The sequence below is a fragment of the Salvelinus fontinalis genome, chromosome 37 (assembly GCF_029448725.1).
Source record: "Salvelinus fontinalis isolate EN_2023a chromosome 37, ASM2944872v1, whole genome shotgun sequence".
In the NCBI taxonomy this organism is placed as follows: Eukaryota; Metazoa; Chordata; class Actinopteri; order Salmoniformes; family Salmonidae; genus Salvelinus; species Salvelinus fontinalis.
Genome location: NC_074701.1, coordinates 33,043,774 through 33,066,410, shown reverse-complemented (window position 1 = coordinate 33,066,410; position 22,637 = coordinate 33,043,774). Strand labels below are relative to the sequence as shown.

General features: G+C 41.9%; 1 protein-coding gene across 2 annotated transcripts in view; it reads left to right on the top strand.

The window, feature by feature from the left end:
* LOC129836541 (leucine-rich melanocyte differentiation-associated protein-like) overlaps nt 1-22,637 on the top strand; it is a 439,884-nt gene that overhangs the window by 298,735 nt on the left and 118,512 nt on the right. The window lies entirely within an intron of this gene.

The window sequence follows — 22,637 nt, the reverse complement described above, 5'->3', positions numbered from 1 at the left end:
CGCGGAGCATGACAGCGCTGGCCATCGGAGCGACATCTCACGTACATGCTTCATTTTTCTCAACCATGCACTTATTCCTCCCTCGCTCGTTGGGGCCAGACTAATTATAGTTTGGGATTTCATAGATGTAACCCTTCTCACCCTTCTCCCCTCATCTCCCTTTCCCTCCCTCCTCTTTCAGAGGGGTGTAAATGAATAGCTTTGCTAAGATTTGATTCCATGTAATTACAAGGTAATTAAATATTTACTGGTTGGATCAGCGAGGCTGCCCCGTCCCAAGGTCCCCGGGGCCTTACAGACCGAGAGCAGTCTGGGAGGTAAGAACAAAGCCAACCAATGACAAGGCATGATGCGTTTCCAACAGACTGAGGGTTGCATGGAGAAATCAGGTAGAAATACAAGGGGCATGGAAAAAATCTAAATATTTATAATTTCAGACCAAATATTCCAGTATTTTAGTGTCCGTTCATATGACTCTTTTATCTTGATTCAACGTGCAAATGGCAGAGCAAGAAAAGAAAACAAGGAAATAATTGAACCCCATTCTGGCATGTTTGCTAGATTTAGAGGAGTAGAATAAAGACACTGCTCATCCACTTGATATGTAAAGAAGCAGAGTGCTTTAACAAAGTCACTTTGAAGGATTACAGCATATTTACATAGCCTTGCCAATGTAGCGGCAACGCTTGCTTCTGTTGTCACAGAGTTAGATATAGCTGAAAATTATCAAGCTAGTTGATTTCTATGTGTTTGTATCAGAGTAAATAGCAAAACATGCTATGTACATTATCAGATAGAAATGTCCCATTATGTATATCTCCCTTTACTTAAATACTGTAGATAACATACTTTCTACAGTGCAGTACACTGTTTTTTCTGCTCCACCGTAGCAGCCTTTGACTCAATATACTGTGTAACCTTTATACAGACTTCATACACCCTTTATGTAGTAGGACTTTGGTCATAACTGATTAGTGATGTATCTATGTAGGGCTTATGAAGACCTATGAATACTCTACAAAGCCTTTATAAGTTGCTTGTTTAAAGTGGTACAGAGACCGTGATGAGAGTGAGAGTTGGGCTCGTGTGGTTCTAAACGTCCCATCCCGTGCTTGGGGTGTTGGTTTCCACCATAACAGTGTGTTTTGAGTTCGATGAAGCATGATGTGGCAGCCATAACCCTCTCGGCGGGGCACGTGTACACCCTGGCTCCCCGCCATTTAATTGGCTCCATCATCAGAGCCATTGTGTTTCTGACCAATTGTGCGGGTCACCAATTAACGAGTGGTGCAGACAAACGAGGCATTAGGGAGGAAGAGATGATGATGGTGTAATTAGACATTTGTGTTTTCTTTTATGTCTCGTACAGTGGGGCGTCCCTTCATAACACAGAAGCCTGGTGTCTGGAGTTACTGTAGCACAGTTACACTGGACAGTAATTACACTGAACAAAAATATTAACACTAATTAATACTCTCTCTAGGCTCACTAAATTCTCTCTCTCCTCTCTCCCTCCTCTTCTCCCTCACACTCCCTCTCTTTCTGTGAGAGTTACTGTGTGTAGATACTGTGGTTGTTTCTGAATACCAATGTTTAGTGTCATGACTGATCAGAATGGGTCAGATCAGACAGGTGGGGGATGACTGTAACCAGGCCTCTCTCTCGCCCACAGAGGGGGGGGGGGGGGGCTGCTGGATGGTCGACAGTTCACACCCTGTTGTAAATTACAGGAGAAGGAGAGTGCATACAGTGCATACTGGGGACAAGCTTCCTGCCATCCAGGACCTCTATACCAGGTGGTGTCAGAGGAAGGCCCTAAAAATATTCAAAGACTCCAGCCACCCTAGTCATAGACCGTCCTCTCTGCTACCGCACGGCAAGTGGTTTTGGAGTGCCAAGTCTAGTTTCAAAAGGCTTCTTAATAGCTTCTACCCCCAATCTATTAGCATTAGACTCCTGAACAGCTAATAAAATGGCTACCCAGACTATTTGCGTTGTCCCCCCCCCCCCCCCCACGTTACACTGCTGCTACTCTCTGTTTATTATCTTTGCATAGTTGCTTTAACGCTACCTACATGTACATATTACCTCAATTACCTCGACTAACCTGTGCCCCCGCACATTGACTCTTTCCCCGTACCCCCTGTATATAGCCTCGCTAATGTTGTTTTTACTGCTGCTCTTTAATTATTTGTTATTTAAATGTTTTCTTATCAATTTTTTACTTAACACTTATTTTTCATAAAACTGCATTGTTGGTTAAGGGCTTTTAAGTAAGAATTTCACTGTACTGTCTACATCTGTTGTATTTGGCGCATGTGACAAATACAATTTTATTTTATTTTGAATGGAGTGTGACCACAGTTTAAACTGATTTTCAATCATGCCGTTATGGCATGGCACTATTACCCGCCATGGTTCTAATAACAAATAAATAATGATACATTATGAATACCATCACTTCTCCAACATTCTACTAAATCATATCCACTTCTCCAACACTCTGAACCTTTTCCAAGTCTACTAAATCATATCCACTTCTCCAACATTCTGCACCTTTTCCAAGTCTACTAAATCATATCCACTTCTCCAACATTCTGCACCTTTTCCAAGTCTACTAAATCATATCCACTTCTCCAACATTCTGAACCTTTTCCAAGTCTACTAAATCATATCCACTTCTCCAACATTCTGCACCTTTTCCAAGTCTACTAAATCATATCCACTTCTCCAACATTCTGAACCTTTTCCAAGTCTACTAAATCATATCCACTTCTCCAACATTCTGCACCTTTTCCAAGTCTACTAAATCATATCCACTTCTCCAACATTCTGCACCTTTTCCAAGTCTACTAAATCATATCCACTTCTCCAACATTCTGCACCTTTTCCAAGTCTACTAAATCATATCCACTTCTCCAACATTCTGCACCTTTTCCAAGTCTACTAAATCATATCCACTTCTCCAACATTCTGAACCTTTTCCAAGTCTACTATATCATATCCACTTCTCCAACATTCTGAACCTTTTCCAAGTCTACTAAATCATATCCACTTCTCCAACATTCTGAACCTTTTCCAAGTCTACTAAATCATATCCACTTCTCCAACTTTCTGAACCTTTTCCAAGTCTACTAAATCATATCCACTTCTCCAACTTTCTGCACCTTTTCCAAGTCTACTAAATCATATCCACTTCTCCAACATTCTGCACCTTTTCCAAGTCTACTAAATCATATCCACTTCTCCAACATTCTGCACCTTTTCCAAGTCTACTAAATCATATCCACTTCTCCAACATTCTGCACCTTTTCCAAGTCTACTAAATCATATCCACTTCTCCAACATTCTGAACCTTTTCCAAGTCTACTAAATCATATCCACTTCTCCAACATTCTGAACCTTTTCCAAGTCTACTAAATCATATCCACTTCTCCAACATTCTGAACCTTTTCCAAGTCTACTAAATCATATCCACTTCTCCAACATTCTGCACCTTTTCCAAGTCTACTAAATCATGTCCAGAGAGCTGGATGTCTGCTCAATGTTTTCGGGGGAACATTTAGAGAAAGCACGCATGTAAAAAACAGTATTTGTTGTAAGATCAACTTTGTTCGGCATTGGGTGATGTCAATGTCAAACCTATATTGTTATTATACATGTGCTATCTTAATTTGAACAGTTTCTCACAGCAGGAAACTAATCCTACAGCAACAGGAAATGTGAATTATTATTTGTATTATAATTCATGGCCATTTTTTGTTTTAAAGTGGAAATTACAAACGTTTTTAAACCTTGAATAGACTACAATTTGCATTTCCTGCTGTGCAGGAAAAGTATCCGTAACAACAGTGATCAATTTAAGATAGAACATCTGTACTTTAGTGTGGACTGTAGACTATGCCCAACAAAATCGTATAAAACACAGTAAGTGCAGTAAAAGTTGTTATTTATGTGTGGACAAGTTGTCTGCCTGAGGATAATTTAGTGTATTTTCATGCACCACTTGGCCTTAGAAATACATAACACCCTTAGTGTCTCATTGTGTTGTTGTTAATGTTTATGACACTAGCTAGGGAGGTCATCTTCTTCCACCATAGTTATGAAGACAGCGTGATTGGGTCTCTGTCTCATTGTGTTGTTGTTAATGTTTATGACACTAGCTAGGGAGGTCATCTTCTTCCACCATAGTTATGAAGACAGCGTGATTGGGTCTCTGTCTCATTGTGTTGTTGTTAATGTTTATGACACTAGCTAGGGAGGTCATCTTCTTCCACCATAGTTATGAAGACAGCGTGATTGGGTCTCTGTCTCATTGTGTTGTTGTTAATGTTTATGACACTAGCTAGGGAGGTCATCTTCTTCCACCATAGTTATGAAGACAGCGTGATTGGGTCTCTGTCTCATTGTGTTGTTGTTAATGTTTATGACACTAGCTAGGGAGGTCATCTTCTTCCACCATAGTTATGAAGACAGCGTGATTGGGTCTCTGTCTCATTGTGTTGTTGTTAATGTTTATGACACTAGCTAGGGAGGTCATCTTCTTCCACCATAGTTATGAAGACAGCGTGATTGGGTCTCTGTCTCATTGTGTTGTTGTTAATGTTTATGACACTAGCTAGGGAGGTCATCTTCTTCCACCATAGTTATGAAGACAGCGTGATTGGGTCTCTGTCTCATTGTGTTGTTGTTAATGTTTATGACACTAGCTAGGGAGGTCATCTTCTTCCACCATAGTTATGAAGACAGCGTGATTGGGTCTCTGTCTTATTGGATTTCCTGAGTGGAGAGGATGAGCAATGGGACAAACAGAGAGAGAGAGAGACAGATATAGAGGGTAAGAGAGAGAGAGACATAAACTGAGAGAGAAAGAAGGAGAGATATATATTTTTTTAAGTAGAGAGAGAGAGACTAGTAGAATCAAAGGGAGGGAGTATGAGACAGAAGGAGAGGGATGGCCAAATACCTGAAATAAACAAGTACATTGAGTGAAGGCCATTGAAGTGTTTTTCCCAGACCGCAACAGACAGACACAGAGAAGAGAGAAGCAGAGAGTGGTAATGCCTTGAGCTGTATTTTGGCAAATTGGGCGTGTTGGAATGCCATAATGTGATAATTCTCTTTGAGGACTCGAAGGTCATGGAATGCGATGGCGCTAGACCGCATAGAGACATTTGGACTGCTCTGGCCTGGAGAAAATACCCTGCTTCACTACCACCAAGCCCTCATCATGTTGTTGAAACCTTGAGTTAAACTGACCAGGTCTATCAAAACACTCAGAAATACCGTTCTGTATTTCTGCAATCCTGGGCGCCACTCAGAGAGGCCATGTCGGATTTAACCGGTATTATAAGATTTTACTCCCTGTCCTGCATGTTAAAGTACATTTCACAGTGAAGGAAGTAAACGCTCAGTATCCTGCCACTAAACACAGCTTGGTAGCTACGTCAGGGGGTATAATGGTTCCATGGATGTCACTACAGTTTGCTCGGTTAGAGAGTTTGACTTGATATTAGAGCCCGGGACATGAGTTTTTCTTCCCACATCCTGCGTGTAATGTGAAGCAGACGGCATCGCGGGGCAGTTAGAACCAGCTCTCGTCTCCCATGAGCCCTTGCTCTCAGGGTGACGGCTCTTCAGTGGAATCGACAGTGACAGAGCCAGGAAAGTCCTCAAGTGGATCTTTTCAGTTCTGTTTTTCCCTCCGCTGATGTTAACCTGCTTTACTCTGCAGCGGTTCACTTCAAGTTTGAACAGAGGAAAGCAGTCCAAATATCTGAAGTAGACCACATGATTTGAGAGCCATGATTGTGTATTATAGGCCTACACATGATCTATGCTTGTGTCATTTTTTTACAACTAATCTTCAAAAATAACAAACAACATGCGATAGAATGGATGGTAGAATGGTGCCGGAGGGGAGGGCTGACATTTTACGTGCTCCTAACCAACTGTGCTATTTTGTTAGTTTTTTCGTGTTGTTTGCAACTTTTTTTTTTTTTACAAATGTTGTACATAATGTTGCTGGTACCGTCTCTTATGCCCAAAAATAACTTATGGACATCAGAACAGCGATTACTCACTGTAACGGTTCTCGTCCTCTTCGTCTGAGGAGTAGCAAGGATCGGACCAATACGCAGCATGGTAAGTGTCCATTTTCATTTATTAAAAATGAACACTGAAAAATACAAAATAACAAAGTGAATAATACCGAAAACCGAAAGAGTCCTGAAATGTGAAACAAACACTACAACAGGAAACAATCACCCACCACACACAATGAAAAACAGGCTACCTAAAAATGGCTCCCAATCAGAGACAACGACTGACACCTGTCTCTGATTGAGAACCATACTAGGCCCAACACTTAGAAATCTAACAACAGAACAAAACATAGAAAAACAACATAGAATGCCCACCCCAACTCACGCCCTGACGAAACTAAAATAAAGACATAAAAATGGAACTAAGGTCAGAACGTGACACTCACCTCGAACTGGAAGAAGATTTTTTCTTTAACGAGTCTGACATGAAGGATATACTGCTTTCTTGGGAACAGGCCCAAATCCCCATAATTTGTGTGAAGAAAAGACAGAGAAAAAGGGAGCGGAGGTCGGGCTGCCTTCTGAGAATTCGTAGGCGAGTGAGTAAACCCCCACTGCCATCAGTTCTATTGGCCAACGTGCAATCATTGGAAAATAAAATGGATGATCTACAATCAAGATTATCCTGCCAACGGTCCATTAAAAACTGTATTAGCTTATGTTTCACCAAGTTGTGGCTGAACGACGACACAGATAATATAGAGCTGCCGGGATTTTCCATGCACTGGCAGGACAGAAAAGCTACTTCTGGTAAGATGAGGGGCAGGGGTGTGTGTTTATTTGTCAATAACAGCTGGTGCGCAATGTCTAATATTAAAGAAATTTTGAGGTATTGCTCATTTGAGGTAGAGTATCTTGTAAAAGCTGTAGACCACACTATCTACCAAGAGAGTTTTCATCTATATTATTTGTAGACGTCTATTTACCAGCACAAACCGCTGCTGGCACTAAGACCGCACTCAACGAGCTGTATAAGGTCATCAGCAAACAAAAATGCTCATCCCGAAGCTTCAAGTGGCCAGGGTCTTTAATGCAGGCAAACTTAAATCCGTTTTACCTCATTTCTACCAGCTTGTCACGTGCAACCGGAGGGAAAAAAACTCTAGACCACTTTTACTCTGCACACAGAGATGCATACAACGCTCTCTGTCGCCCTCCATTTGGCAAATCTGACCACAATTCTATCCTCCTGATTCCTGCTTACAAGCAAAAACTAAAGCAGGAAGTACCAGTGACTCGCTCAATATGAAACTGGTCAGATGACGCGGATGCTACGCTACAGGACTGTTTTGCTAGCACAGACTGGAATATGTTCCGGGATTCATCCAATGGCATTGAGGAGTATACCACCTCAGTCATCGGCTTCATCAATAAGTGCATCGACGAAATCATCCCCACAGTGACCGTACATACATATCCCAACCAGAAGCCATGGATTACAGGCAACATCCGCATCGAGCTAAAGGCTAGAGCTGCCGCTTTCAAGGAGCGGGATACTAATCTGGACGCTTATAAGAAATCCTGCTATTCCCTCAGATGAACCATCAAACAAGCAAAGCGTCAATACAGGATTAAGATTGAATCCTACTACACCGGCTCGGATGTGGCAGGGCTTGAAAAGTATTACTGACTACAAAGGGAAACCCAGACGCGAGCTGCCCAGTGGCGTGAGCCTAGCAGACAAGCTAAATGCCTTTTATGCTCGCTTCGAGGCAAGCAACACTGAAGCATGCATGAGAGCACCAGATGTACTCGACGACTGTGTGATAATGCTCTCGGTACCCGATGTGAGCAAGACCTTTAAACAGGTCTACATTCACAAAGCTGCGGGGCCAAACGGATTACCAGGATATGTACTTAAAGTATGCGCGTACCAACTAGCAAGTGTCTTCACTGACATTTTCAACCTCTCCCTGACCGAGTCTGTAATAGCTATGTTTCAAGCAGACCACCATTGTACCTATGCCCAAGGATGCGAAGGTAACCTGCCTAAATGATTACCACCCGTAGCACTCACGTTTGTAGCCATGAAGTGCTTTGAAGGGTTGGTCATGGCTCACATCAACATCATCCTCCCGGATAGCATAGACCAAAAGCCAAGCTTCCTGCCATCCAGGACCTATATACTAGGCGGTGTCAGAGGAAAGCCCAAAAATTTGTCAAAGACCCCAGTCACCCAAGTCATAGACTGTTTTCTCTGCTACCACACGGCAAGCGGTACCGGAGCGCCAAGTCTAGGACCAAAAGACTCCTCAACAGCTTCTACCCCCAAGCCATAAGACTGCTGAACAATTAATCAAATGGCCACTGGTACCCCCTGTATATAGCCTCGTTATTGTTATTTTATTGTGTTACTTTTTATTATTTTTTACTTTAGTTTATTTTGTAAATATTTACTTAACTATATTTCTTGAACTGCGCTGTAGGTTAAGGGCTTGTAAGTAAGCATTTCGCAGTAAGGTCTACATATGATGTATTCAGCGCATGTGACTAATACAGTTTGAGTTGATTTGATAGCGCTTTGAGGATGTAGTGGGTTTTCTGAATCATTTTAATGGATACATTCCAGAATATGCTTCTCAACAAGAACATACTACCAAACAGATTGCTGTGAAAGCAAGTTTATCATACTGTTTTCTCTCAGCATAGTAATTGATATATTTCCAGCTTTATGAAAATATTTCAATTATATTATTACTTTTGGGGCTCCTGAGTGGTGCAGCAGTCTAAGGAACTGCATCTCAGTGCTTGAGGCATCACTACAGACACCCTGGTTCAAATCCAGGCTGTATCACAAGCGGCTGTGATTGGGAGTCCCATAGGACGGCGCACAATTGGCCCAGCGTTGTCCGGGTTTGGCCGGGGTAGGCCGTCATTGTAAATAAGAATTTGTTCTTAACTGACTTGCCAAGTTAAGTAAAGGTTATTATTATTATCATGTCCAATGTTTTCTTTGCTCTGCTTCTGTATAGGTTTTAAGTCAGGACAGTGTGGTGAATAGAGTAGCAAAAATCCTGTACATTTTCCTAAATTCCCTGGTTTTCCAGAAAATCTGGTTCATAATTTCCGGAATCAGTAGGAAATAAGCAGAACATCCAATCAGGATTTCCCGAAAGATTTTTGCAACTCTAATGATAGATGATGTGTTTCCATGTCATGAGTCCTACCCTGTATTGGCCTCAGACTAGCTTGTGCTAACACTCAAAAACTGGATGTTTTCTTTCCATTCTCACATAAGGTTTGGATATAGATTGATTGAAGTAGATCATTATTATCCTTTGAGACATTTTTGATATGTATAATACACTGTTATTAATTTTGAAGTAACATGTGTTAAGAAAATACAATTTAGTAAATAGGTATTAAGAATAATACGATTTAGTAAATAGGTATTAAGAATAATACGATTTAGTGACCGATACTTTGCAGGTTATACAGCTTCTACATATGGAAAAAAGAAAATACAGAAAAAGTTGACAGAAAAAAAGCAGCCAGATGTTTAAGTGTGACATACCACACAATACTGCTCGCCGTGTTTAAGCATTGTTAATTCATGTTATGGATGGAATTCTGATGGACTCCAGACAATGCAATTCACTGAAAACAACAGAGCCATAACAGAGATGAATCTCTTTTAATTGTGACAGGCCAGTTCAGAACATGACCATTCATGCTTGTTATAGTACGTCTCTATAATCATCTTGTTATTGAGGTTTTTGTTTCAAGTGTTTAGGCAACAGGAAACACACAGCACTACTTTCTGACTCTCTCTCCCGGCACTCTTCAGTCAGAAACTGAAACACATGAAAGCATTGTCTTCCACATGTCAGGGACGGCATGGACCACACAGTCTCCCTCTGTTGTCTGTCGGTTCTTACAGTCCATGGACCTGAAGTGTCGGCTCAGCGTCGGCTCGTTCACTCAGTGTTTGGACCGACCAGCTTTGAAAACAGAGAGAAAAGTTCTGCATTCTATGCGATTTGGCAGCTGTGACTTGTGAGGTCACGGCGAGGGCAACGGTGCATGCAAACAACTGTAATCAGAGGGAGTGACTCAGTATTCTTATAAATCACATCACATGCATCATCAACACACTGTACTACTTTAAAGAACCTTTAAATGAATTACCGTATAAAAACCAATAGATGATTTTAAGGGCTCGGTTAGTGTTTCTGACTGGAACTGCTTTACATTTATAATTGTTCCTCTCTGGGTTTTGGTAGGAAGAAAATGGGGACAATGCCATTGTGGTGAACCGTTTGTTGTCTCGATGTCTCATGGATTTAGTGCTTTAGTTTGAGGCCCGACTGAAAGCTGTCCAAGGCTGAGTTATAATAATGTGGTATTTTTTCCCTGTATTTTAAATACAGTTTTTTACAACTTTGACAAATAATGATAATGCTTGCATAAGCCCTGCTACTTTTATTCATGTCAGTAAAATCCAAGTATTTGTACACTTCTTCATCATTATCATAATATTGAGCTTGAGGTTTTTGCATCAGAAAAGTACATCATGTTCCAGAAATGTACCAGATATAATAATAATAATAAGCCAATGAGAATGTTAACGTTCTTCCTTCTGCATTGTTGCTGCTCTATGATCTGTATCTTTAAGACCGAGGAAAAGGCTGTCAAATAGAATGTCTCCACTCAAATGAAACTGTCACTTAACACCAGGGATCATACTTTACCAACATACATGCAGCTCTGTCCTCTCTCCCTCTCCCTCCATCTCATTCTCTCTCTCTCTCTCAATTTAATTACAATTCATTTCAATTTAAGGGCTTTATTGGCATGGAAAACATATGTTAACATTGCCAAAGCAAGTGAAGTACAGTAGGTCATTTAGGGTCACCACTTTATTTTAAGAATGTGAAATGTCAGAATAATAGTAGAGAGAAGGATTTATTTCAGCTTTTATTTCTTACATCATATTCCCAGTGGGTCAGAAGTTTACATACACTCAATTAGTATTTGGTAGCATTGCCTTTAAATAGTTTAACTTGGATCAAATGTTTTGGGTAGCCTTCCACAAGCTTCCCACAATAAGTTGGGTGAATTTTGGCCCATTCCTCCTGACAGAGCTGTAACTGAGTCAGGTTTGTAGGCCTCCTTGCTCGCACACGCTTTTTCAGTTCTGCCCACAAATTTTCTATGGGATTGAGGTCAGGGCTTTGTGATGGCCACTCCAATACCTTGACTTTGTTGTCCTTAAGCCATTTTGCCACAACTTTGGAAGTATGCTTGGGGTCATTGTCCATTTGGAAGACCCATTTGCAACCAAGCTTTAACTTCCTGACTGATGTCTTGAGATGTTGCTTCAATACATCCAAGGATGATGAACCAGACTTGTGGAGGTCTACAATATTTTTTTCTGAGATATTGGCTGATTTCTTTAGATTTGTCCATGATGTCAAGCAAAGAGGCACTGAGTTTGAAGGCAGGCCTTGAAATACATCCACAGGTACACCTCCAATTGACTCAGAAGCTTCTAAAGCCATGACATCATTTTCTGTAATTTTCCAAGCTGTTTAAAGGCACAGTCAACTTAGTATATGTAAACTTCTGACCCACTGGAATTGTGATATAGTGAATTATAAGTGAAATAATCTGTCTGTAAACAATTGTTGGAAAAATTAGTTGTCATGCACAAAGTAGATGTCCTAACCGACATGCCTTAACTATAGTTTGTTGACAAGAAATTGGTGTATAGTGGTTGAAAAACGAGTTTTAATGACTCCAACTTAAGTGTATGTAAACTTCCGACTTCAACTGTAGATAATAAACAAAAGTGAAATTAACAATAAAAATGTAAAGTGTACATTACACTCACAAAAGTTCAAAAATAATAAAGACATTTCAAATGTCATATTATGTCCAAATATTTAAAGTACAAAAGGGAAAATAAATAAACATAAATATGGGTTGTATTTACAATAGTGTTTATTCTTCACTGGTTGCCCTTTTGTCACGTCTACTCCTGCTCCTTCCTCCCCACTGGTGTGCGATGTCGCCGGAATACTAACCACCGGTCCTGGGAATCATCATTATGCACACCTGTTAATCATTATGATTCACACCTGGACTCCATTACCTTCATCATTCCCTCCCCTTTAAATGTCACTCTCCCATGTTCACTCACCAGTTGGTATTGTTCCTGTGTATCGGCGTACTGCCTTATGTTACTGCTGTGTCTTGGTTTTGTTGTTTTATTGAAATGTTTCACCTGCTTCCGACTTAGCGCCCCATTATTATAGAATACCAACTCAAAATATGTAAGCAGCAGGACAACCGGACATCTCCCAGACGATCAATGAACAAGGTGAACTTCTTCATCAACACCATGTTCAGCTGGCTCAACTGGGGACGGCCATGGAAGATGTTCTCCACAGTTTACAACGTCTCAACAGCGGAGGATATATTAGAGCCAGTCTACCCAACGAGTCAGCACACCAGCCCATTCAGCAACACGCTCAGGTCAGCAATGCCTGTCTATCCCTCCTGGAGAAATATGACAGGATACCATCCAAATGCCGTGGCTTCCTCCTTCAGTGCTCCCTCTATTTCACACATCAAATGGGAGCCCCCACCACCAAGAGGTCTAAGGTTGCCACGGTTATTTCTCTGCTGACTGGATGGGCTTTGGAATGGGCTTGAATGGCCATTCGATTGGAATGGGCTTGGATGGCCATCCGTCTGGATAACCTCCTCCGGGAGCATAGGCATCTTCATCGCTTCTCTCCCTCCTTCGGCGAGTGTTCGGGATCAGAGCCTGAACCCATGGAGGTAGGGATCACACACCTTCCCGCGGCGGAACGACACAGACGGATACAGCTGGGACTCTGTCTGTACTGTGGCCAGGGAGGGCACAAGTGCCAGCGGTGTCCGTTACTTCAGAATCCGGGATTCACTAGAGCAGAGGGACGGTCACGTTACATCCCCTGGGCCAGGAGTGATTATTCCATCTACTGCTCTTCCTGTTATACTCTTTTTAGTGCCCATCACTCTGCTTGACTGTCCCTCATGCCCTGTGTCTACAACTTTAGTGGATTCCGGTGCCGCGGGGAACTTTATGGATCAGACCCTTGCCTCCTCTCAATATTACTACCTACACGCTCTCCTCTCCTTTTCCGGTTTAAGGTCTCGACTGTCGCCCTCTAGGATCCGGAACCATCACCCAACAACTAACCCTCACCGTGGATTCCAATCAGGAGAATATCACCTTCTTCATCACCAGTTCACAAGATCATCCTCGGCCTCCCTTGGCTTCAACACCATAACCCCATTATTTCATGGTTGAGGATGAGAATCACAGACTGGTCACCTGAATGCCGGAGGACCTGCTTCCCATCCTCCCGAGTTGTTGCTCCTGTGGTCTGGGACGTAGATGTGGACATCCGCCAGGCTCTGGAGAGGGAGCCCGCGCCCCTGAACTGTCCTCCCGAGCACATCTACATACATTCCCACAGGGATAAGGGATTGGCTGCTGACCTGGGCACACACAGAGGTCGTCGCTGGACATCCAGGTATTTCTCACACCATCCACTCCATCGCTGAGATATACTGGTGGCCCACCTTAGTGTGACATCCTGCGCCATGTCAACTCCTGTTCTGTGTGCCCAATCCAAGTCTCCTCGGAATACTCTAGCAGGGAAGCTCCTACCGCTTCCCGTGCCTCAGTGACCCTGGTCTCATCTATCCATTGACTTTGTAGCCGATCTCCCCTCTGACGGTTTCACCACCATTCTGCTGGTAGTGGATAGATTTTCTAAGTCATGTCGTTTAATTCCTCTTCCTGGTCTAACCACTGCTCTCCAGGTTCCTGAGGCACTCTTCCAGCAGGTCTTACGGCATTATGGCCTTCTGGAGGACATTGTCTCTGATCGTGGCCCCCAATTCACATCACAAGTATGGAGGGCCTTCATGGAGAAGCTCAGGGTCACGGTCAGCCTCACTTCCGGGTACTGGCCTCAGTCCAATGGGCAGGTGGAGAGGATGAACCAGGAGCTGGGGAGATTCCTGAGGAGTCACTGTCTGGACCGGCAGGGTGAGTGGGTTCCTTCCATGATTCCTTCCATGGGCAGAGTACGCCCAGAATTCGCTGCGTCACTCCACTGGGTTGACTCCCAACGAGGTGACGTATAGGTTACAACTGCCCAGTCACTACCGTATCACACCCTTGTTTCCATTCTCAGGCCGGTGGTTCCTGGTCCTCTAGCTGATGCTGTCCCCCACGACACCCCACCAATCACCCTGGACACCGAGGGCAGTCCAGCGTATGCTGTCAGATCTCTGCTGGACTGGGAGGGGTATGACTCTGAGGAGCGGTGTTGGGTTCCAGTGGAGGAAATTCTGGATTCCAACATCATCCGTGATTTCCACCTTCGCTGCCCGGATCGACCCGCTCCACGTCCCCGGGGACGTCCTCCTGGTCGGCATTGTCCTGCGGCAGGAGCCGCGCGTCAGAGGGGGGGGGGGGTACTGTCACATCTGCTCCGGCGCGATGTCGCCGGAATACTAACCACCAGTCCTGGGAATCATCATGGCGCACACCTGGCACTCATCATTATGATTCACACCTAGACTCCATTACCTTCATCATTTCCTCCCCTTTACGTCACTCTCCCATGTTTACTCACCAGTTGGTATTGTTCCTTTGTATCGGCGTACTGCCTTATGTTAGTGTCGTGTTCTTGGTTTTGTTTTATTAAAACGTTTCACCTGCACCTACTTCCGACTTACCGTCCCATCATTATACCTTCTTGTGGCAACAGGTCTCTCTCTCGCTCTCTCTCAAACTGATCCCTTCTTATTTTACCTCACGCCCCCACAAAACCCTCCAAGCTCTACTGTATACAGAAACAATTATTCTAGAGGGCTAGATTGATGTTGACATTTAAAAAATGCAATTCAAACCACCAAAGTGATTTAACATAATTGATTATAAAACAGAGGTTTTTACTTATTTCTGTTATGGTCCTTTTCGAACCTACCCTGAACGAGCCTGTATTCTGGTATTTCCTTCTCATATCAACAACACTCGAGTTGGGTTAAGATTGACTTGTTGACATTGACCGTCTGTTTATCCAATGCTTAACTATAGCTTTACTTCAATGACAGGACTTATTCAATTATGTTGTAAGTCATTACAAAGTACAAGCTTGTTGCTGTACTCTGTCTCTGGTGATTGTGTCTGTGTTAGTCCCTTGTAATGATGATCTGTTGCCAGGCTAATGAGAGACAGATGGTTGGGTTCTGCAGTGCTTGGGTCTGTAGCTAATGCTGTTGTTTCCCTGGACCATGCCAGGGGCTGTAGCTAATGCTTTCCCTGGGCCGTACCAGGAGCTGGAGATTTCTCTGTCAGAGATGGATCATTTAACTATTATACAGTGCATTCGGAAAGTATTCAGACCCCTTGACCTTTTCCACATGTTACTTTACAGACTTATTCTAAAATGTATTAAATTGTTTTTTTCCTTGAATCTACACAAAATACCCTGTAATAAAAAACCAAACAGGTTTTTTGAAGTATTAAAAATAAACACTGATATCACATTTACATAAGTATTCAGACCCTTTACTCAGTACTTTGTTGAAGCATCTTTGGCAGCGATTACATCCTTGAGTCTTCTTGGGTAAGACGCTACAAGCTTGGCAAACCTGTATTTGGGGAGTTTCTCCCATTCTTCTCTGCAGATCCTCTCAAGCTCTGTCAGGTTGGATGGGGAGCATCACTGCACAGCTATTTTCAGGTCTCTCCAGAGATGTTCGATCGGGTTCAAGTCTGGGCTCTGGCTGGGCCACTCAAGGACATTCAGAGACTCGTCCCGAAGCCACTCCTGCGTTGTCTTGGCTGTGTGCTTAGGGTCGTTGTTCTGTTGGAAGGTGAACCTTCGCCACAGTCTGAGGTCCTGATCGCTCTGGAGCAAGTTTTCATCAAGGATCTCTCTGTACTGTTCTCCGTTCAGCTTTCCCTCGATCCTGACTAGTCTCTCATTCCCTTTTACTGAGGAGTGGCTTCCGTCCGTCCACTCTACCATAAAGGCCTGATTGGTGAAGTGCTGCAGATATGGTTGTCTTTTTGGAAGGTTCTTCCATCTCAACAGAACTCTGGAGCTCTGTCAGAGTGACCATCAGGTTGTTGGTCACCTCCCTGACATAGGCCCTTCTTCCCTGATTGCTCAGTTTGGCCAGGCAGCCAGCTCTAGGAAGAGTTCCAAACTTCTTCCATTTAAGAATGATGGAGGCCACTGTATTCTTGGAGACATTCAATGCTGCAGAAATGTTTTGGTTCCCTTCTCCAGATCTGTGCCTCGACACAATCCTGTCTCGGAGCTCTACGGACAATTCCTTCGACCTCATGACTTGGTTTTTGCTCTGACATGCATTGTCAACTGTGGGACCTTATATAGACAGGTGTGTGCCTTTCCAAATCTTGTCCAATCAATTGAATTTACCACAGGTGGACTCCAATCAAGTTGTAGGATTATCTCAAGGATGATCAATGGAAACAGGATGCACCTGAGCTCAATTTCGAGTCTCATAGCAAAGGATCTGAATACGTATGTAAATATTTCTGTTTTTTATTTGTAATAAATTTGCTAAAATTTCTAAAAACCTGTTTTTGCTTTGTCATTATGGGGAATTGTGTGTAGATTATTTTCTTTAAATTCATTTTACAATAATTTTTTCTATTTTTTATTGAACCCTTATTCAACTAGGCAAGTCAGTTAACCTGTCTAGGATCAGCGTGGCGCTAGCGGCACCCCCCCCCCCCCCCCCACTGAAAAACCAGTGCCGCGAAATTCAAAAAAAATATTTTTTTAAAATATTTAACTTTCACACATTAAAGTCCAATACAGCTAATGAAAGACACAGATCTTATGAATCCAGTCAACATTTCCGATTTTTAAAATGTTTTACAGGGAAGACACAATATGTAAAGATGTACATCTATTACCTAAAAACACATTAGCATAATCCACCATCTTTTATTTGTCCACCAACACCAGTAGCCATCACCAATTCGGCTAAACTAAGATATTTATAGCCCCTAACCAACAAAAAAACTCATTAGATGACAGTCTGATAACATATTTATGGTATGGGATAGGTTTTGTTAGAAAAAAGTGCATATTTCAGGTATATGGCATAGTTTACAATTGCACCCACCATCACAAATGGACTAGAATAATTACAATGAGCAACGTGTTTACCTAACTACTAATCATCAAACATTTCGTAAAAATACACAGCATACACGAATCGAAAGACACAGATCCTGTGAATACAGACAATATTTCAGATTTTCTAAGTGTCTTACAGCGAAAACACAATAAATCGTTATATTAGCTTAGCACATAGCAATTAGCAGCCCAGCATTGATTCTAGCCAAAGTGAGCGATAAAAGTCAACATCGCCAAAAGATATTAATTTTTTCACTAACCTTCTCAGAATTCTTCCGATGACACTCCTGTAACATCACATTACAACATGCATATACAGTTTGATCGAAAATGTTTATATTTAGCCACCAAAATCATGGTTAGACAATGTGAAATGTAGACAAGCTGGTAAAGAAAACGTCCTTGCGCCACTTAGACAGTGATCTACTCTTATACATAAATACTCATAAACGTGACTAAAAAATATAGGGTGGACAGGGATTGATAGACAATTTAATTCTTAATACAATTGCGTTATTACATTTTTTAATTTATCCTTACTTTTCAATACAATTTGCGCCAAGCGAAGCTACGTCAAAAAACATGGCGTCCTAAGCCACTAAAATGTTTCGACAGAAACACGATTTATCATAATAAAAATGTCCTACCTTGAGCTGTTCTTCCATCAGTATCTTGGGCAAAGGATCCTTTCTTGGGAGAAATCGTCTTTTGGTGGAAAGCTGTCCTCTTGCCATGTGGAAATGTCAACTACGTTCGGGATGAACTGAAAAGCGTGCCCAACTTTTCACATCGTTGCAAAAATAAATGTCCCAAAATCGCACTAAACGGATATAAATTGCTATAAAACGCTTTAAATTAACTACTTTGTGATGTTTGTAACTCCTATAACGAGTGAAAAGATGACCGGAGAAATATAACAGGCTAAACTAACGCTTGGAACAGGAGAGGGTCGGTGTCTTCCACGCGCGTTACGCAGCAAGAAAAGACTTGCTAGCTAAAGGTTTTTTTCATTTGTAGGGCCTGTGAACGAGCAATCGAGCCCGTTGGAATCGTCATCACGTAAAGGCATCCAGGGGAAGACGTAAGAAGTGTCCGTATAGTCATAGCAACGACAGAGCCCTTTTAAATGACTTCAGAAAAGTGGCCAACGTTTCTCAAATCTGACTCCATGTCAGGGAAATTGCTGTAGAATGGGCTCTGTTCCACTTAGAGACAAAATTTCAACTCCTATAGAAACTATAGACTGTTTTCTATCCAATAATAATAATAATATGCATATTGTACGATCAAGGATTTTGTGGGAAGCCGTTTAAAAAATTCGCCACATTAGCATAAATAGTCTAAACAGCGCCCCCATCCCCAACAGGTTAAGAACAAATTCTTACAATGACAACCTACCAGTGAACAGTGGGTTAACTGCCTTCTTCAGGGGCAGAATGACCGATTTTTACCCTTTCAACACGGGGATTCGATCCAGCAACTTTCGGTTACTGGCCCAATGCTCCAACCACTAGACTACCTGCCCCCTGGCAGTAACAAAATGTGGAAAAAGTAATGTGGTCTGAATACTTTTACGAATGCACTGTATATCTGTCTCCGTTAGTTTATAGGGGAATTACTGTTTAGTCAACATTTCAGTTTCACATGAATGCAAGAAGTACCAGAGTTGCTATTGTTAATTAAGCAGTTAGGTCCTTCATTTCCTCTGTAGTCTCAAATCAAATCAAAGCTTATTTGTCACATGCGTTGAATACAACACCTTACAGTGAAATGCTTACTTACGGGCTCTAACCAACAGTGCAAAAAGGTATCAGGTGAACAGTAGGTAAGTAAAGAAATAAAACAACAGTAAAAAGACAGTGAAAAATAACAGTAGCGAGGCTATAAACAGTAGCGAGGCTATATACAGTAGCCAGGCTATAACAGTAGTGAGGCTATAACAGTAGTGAGGCTACATACAGGCACCGGTTAGTCAGGCTAATTGAGGTAGTATGTACATGTAGATATGGTTAAAGTGACTATGCATATATGATAAACAGAGAGTAGCAGTAGCGTAAAAGAGGGGCTGGTGGGTGGCGGGACACAATGCAGATAGCCCGGTTAGCCAATGTGCAGGGGCATTCGAGGTCTAGTTAGCATCCTTATAGTAATCCTGCCTAAGATTTCATCAGACAATGCAAATGGTACCTCTGTGAGTTATAAGTATGTCCTCATACGCTAGCTGATACTCATCATGTTGCAACTGTCTCGCTCATAATGTGTTTGATTAGGATTGGAGGATATGTGTGTTTTTGTGGTTTTTAAATTATTATTTTGATTATTGTCTTCAGTGTAGTTAACAGAATGAGTTGTAGGCCTATATCATGTGTATGGGGATCCTAAAACTCATTTAACAAAAGTGATGATTGACATAATGTCCTTGTATTGACTTTTAACTATAGGGGTATAGTAGATTTTAAAAAAACATTTACTTTGGTGACTCACTTGGAGGCCGATGTGGAGCTACAGTTGTAGGATCTTAATTAGATCACCCTGTTGTTGCAGAAGTTTTAAATAAGGCTTCTATAGTTTGTAATTTCCACTTTAAAATGTCAGACTTGATTTGCCCTAACTAAAAATGTATCAACCACAACAAAAATGTCAATTAATTATAATCCACACAATAATTCACATTTCCTTTTGCTGCAGGATTAATTTCCTGCTGTGAGAAACTGGTCAAATTAAGATCCTGCATCTGTATGGGAAACTCTCTGCTCTCAATAGCAGTTGTTGACTTTCAGGAGTGAGAGAAGGAGGATGAGAGGGAGGGAGGGGAAGATGCCAAAATGAAAGTCCCCTCCATTGAAGTTTGTGCTTACACAGGCCCTCTTTGTGGTTTTTTAAGCTTGTCAGGCACGGCGAGAAAAAGTATATTGTTTCCAACCACTTGGATTCCTTTCCCTCTCCTGACATCTGTCACTCTGTAAAGATGATACATTCCTGCCTCATTAAGCGTGGGTGTGGGATTACAGGCTGACAACACATTAATCATTGCTGTGTGTCAGCTAGGCAGGCAGCAGCCAACGGCCCCATACCAGCTAGCTACAGGCATTGTTAACCAAACTATTCTAATGTGTCACTTTACAGCCTCTGACAGCGTCTAATCAATCACCCTGAATGGCAGAACTGATAGATTACACCGTTTATACTGATTGGAATGAAAGGTAGAGTTTCCACCTACTGTCATTGTGGAGACCACGATAGCCCCAGCCTCTCTGCCCCAGCCTTTCCGTCACTGAGCCGCAGCCAGAATAGGAAACACAGAAACACACAAAAAAGAGAAAAGTAAGGGAAGAAAGAAAGAAAGAGAGACAGACCATGGCGCAGCATTGTGAACTTTTTAAAGCAGACGATGTTGATCTCCTTGGTGGCTGAGTTTTCATGTACGGCAGTATTGTTCTACTACACAGCATAGCTCCAAGGCAGGGTTCTTCACACCGCCACTGAGCTATTGTCATCTCTGTCGCTATCCCTGGCAGCTCACTCTCTGGCAGGTCAAGGTAGGGCTTTGTCTGCTGAGGTACCAGTTTTCTCTGTGACCCCGTTGGGAAGGTTGAGGTTTTGTTGTTGCAGGGGGTTTGTGTCGGAAAGTGAATGATTTACATGTGTATGACAACAATATGACAGGTCACGCATACTGTATGTGTATTCATTCGTCAATGCTCAAAGCTGTAGTCAGAATAATAGATAACTGTTTCGTTCTCAATGATCAAAGCTGTAGTCAGAATAATGGAAACCAGTTTAGTCCTCAATGATCAAAGATGTAGTCAGAATAATGGATAACTGTTTAGTTCTCAATGATCAAAGCTGTAGTCAGAATAATGGAAACCAGTTTAGTTCTCAATGCTCAAAGCTGTAGTCAGAATAATGGATAACTGTTTAGTTCTCAATGCTCAAAGATGTAGTCAGAATAATGGATAACTGTTTAGTTCTCAATGATCAAAGCTGTAGTCAGAATAATGGAAACCAGTTTAGTCCTCAATGCTCAAAGCTGTAGTCAGAATAATGGATAACTGTTTAGTTCTCAATGCTCAAAGCTGTAGTCAGAATAATGGAAACCAGTTTAGTCCTCAATGATCAAAGATGTAGTCAGAATAATGGATAACTGTTTAGTTCTCAATGCTCAAAGCTGTAGTCAGAATAATGGAAACCAGTTTAGTCCTCAATGATCAAAGATGTAGTCAGAATAATGGATAACTGTTTAGTTCTCAAAGCTGTAGTCAGAATAATGGAAACCAGTTTTGTCCTCAATGCTCAAAGCTGTAGTCAGAATAATGGATAACTGTTTAGTCCTCAATGCTCAAAGCTGTAGTCAGAATAATGGATAACTGTTTAGTCCTCAATGCTCAAAGCTGTAGTCAGAATAATGGATAACTGTTTAGTCCTCAATGCTCAAAGCTGTAGTCAGAATAATGGATAACTGTTTAGTCCTCAATGCTCAAAGCTGTAGTCAGAATAATGGATAACTGTTTAGTCCTCAATGCTCAAAGCTGTAGTCAGAATAATGGATAACTGTTTAGTCCTCAATGCTCAAAGCTGTAGTCAGAATAATGGATAACTGTTTTGTCCTCAATGCTCAAAGCTGTAGTCAGAATAATGGATAACTGTTTTGTCCTCAATGCTCAAAGCTGTAGTCAGAATAATGGATAACTGTTTTGTCCTCAATGCTCAATGTTATAGTCTGTGTTTGCAAATGGTTTACTAAGCCCTAACTTTCTATTTTCCATCCTGCTTGAGATCCTTGGAACACGTGGATGACATTACACATTTCCAGTTAGCCCTTCTCATAAGGTTACGTTTCTTTGTGTCCATTTTGGTCTATTTGTATTTGTCTGGAAGGAGATGTTCTCACCAAGCTTTGAGGATATATTGGGTAGGAGATTTTTAGTCTGAGAGGCTGCCAGTTATTATAAGAATAGAAAGAAGCTGAGAGAAGAAAAATAAACAATCCCTCATGATTTTGACAGCCAGTAAATCCAGGTACTTTCCAGCGAGGCAGGGCGCCGTCAGGAACTTAGTTAACTAGCATAGACGACTGGGAGTCCCAAGTAATTTACCCTCAGAGATGCAATCGCAAATACCAAGCAGGAGCTCCTACGCTTCTATCCCGGACCTGATATTGCTTTGTGTATTCATGCAAAAATCTAGTGACATGCTCAATGGTGTCTGTCAACCGTCGGATTGAATTCTCTGCCTAGCGCGTCTCCGTTTGCAGCATGCTGGTCAATTATTTCTGAAGCTGTCAGTGCACGGGGAGACACAGTTATTTAGTTTGTGTTAACTCTGCATTATTAAGACACTGTCTTGA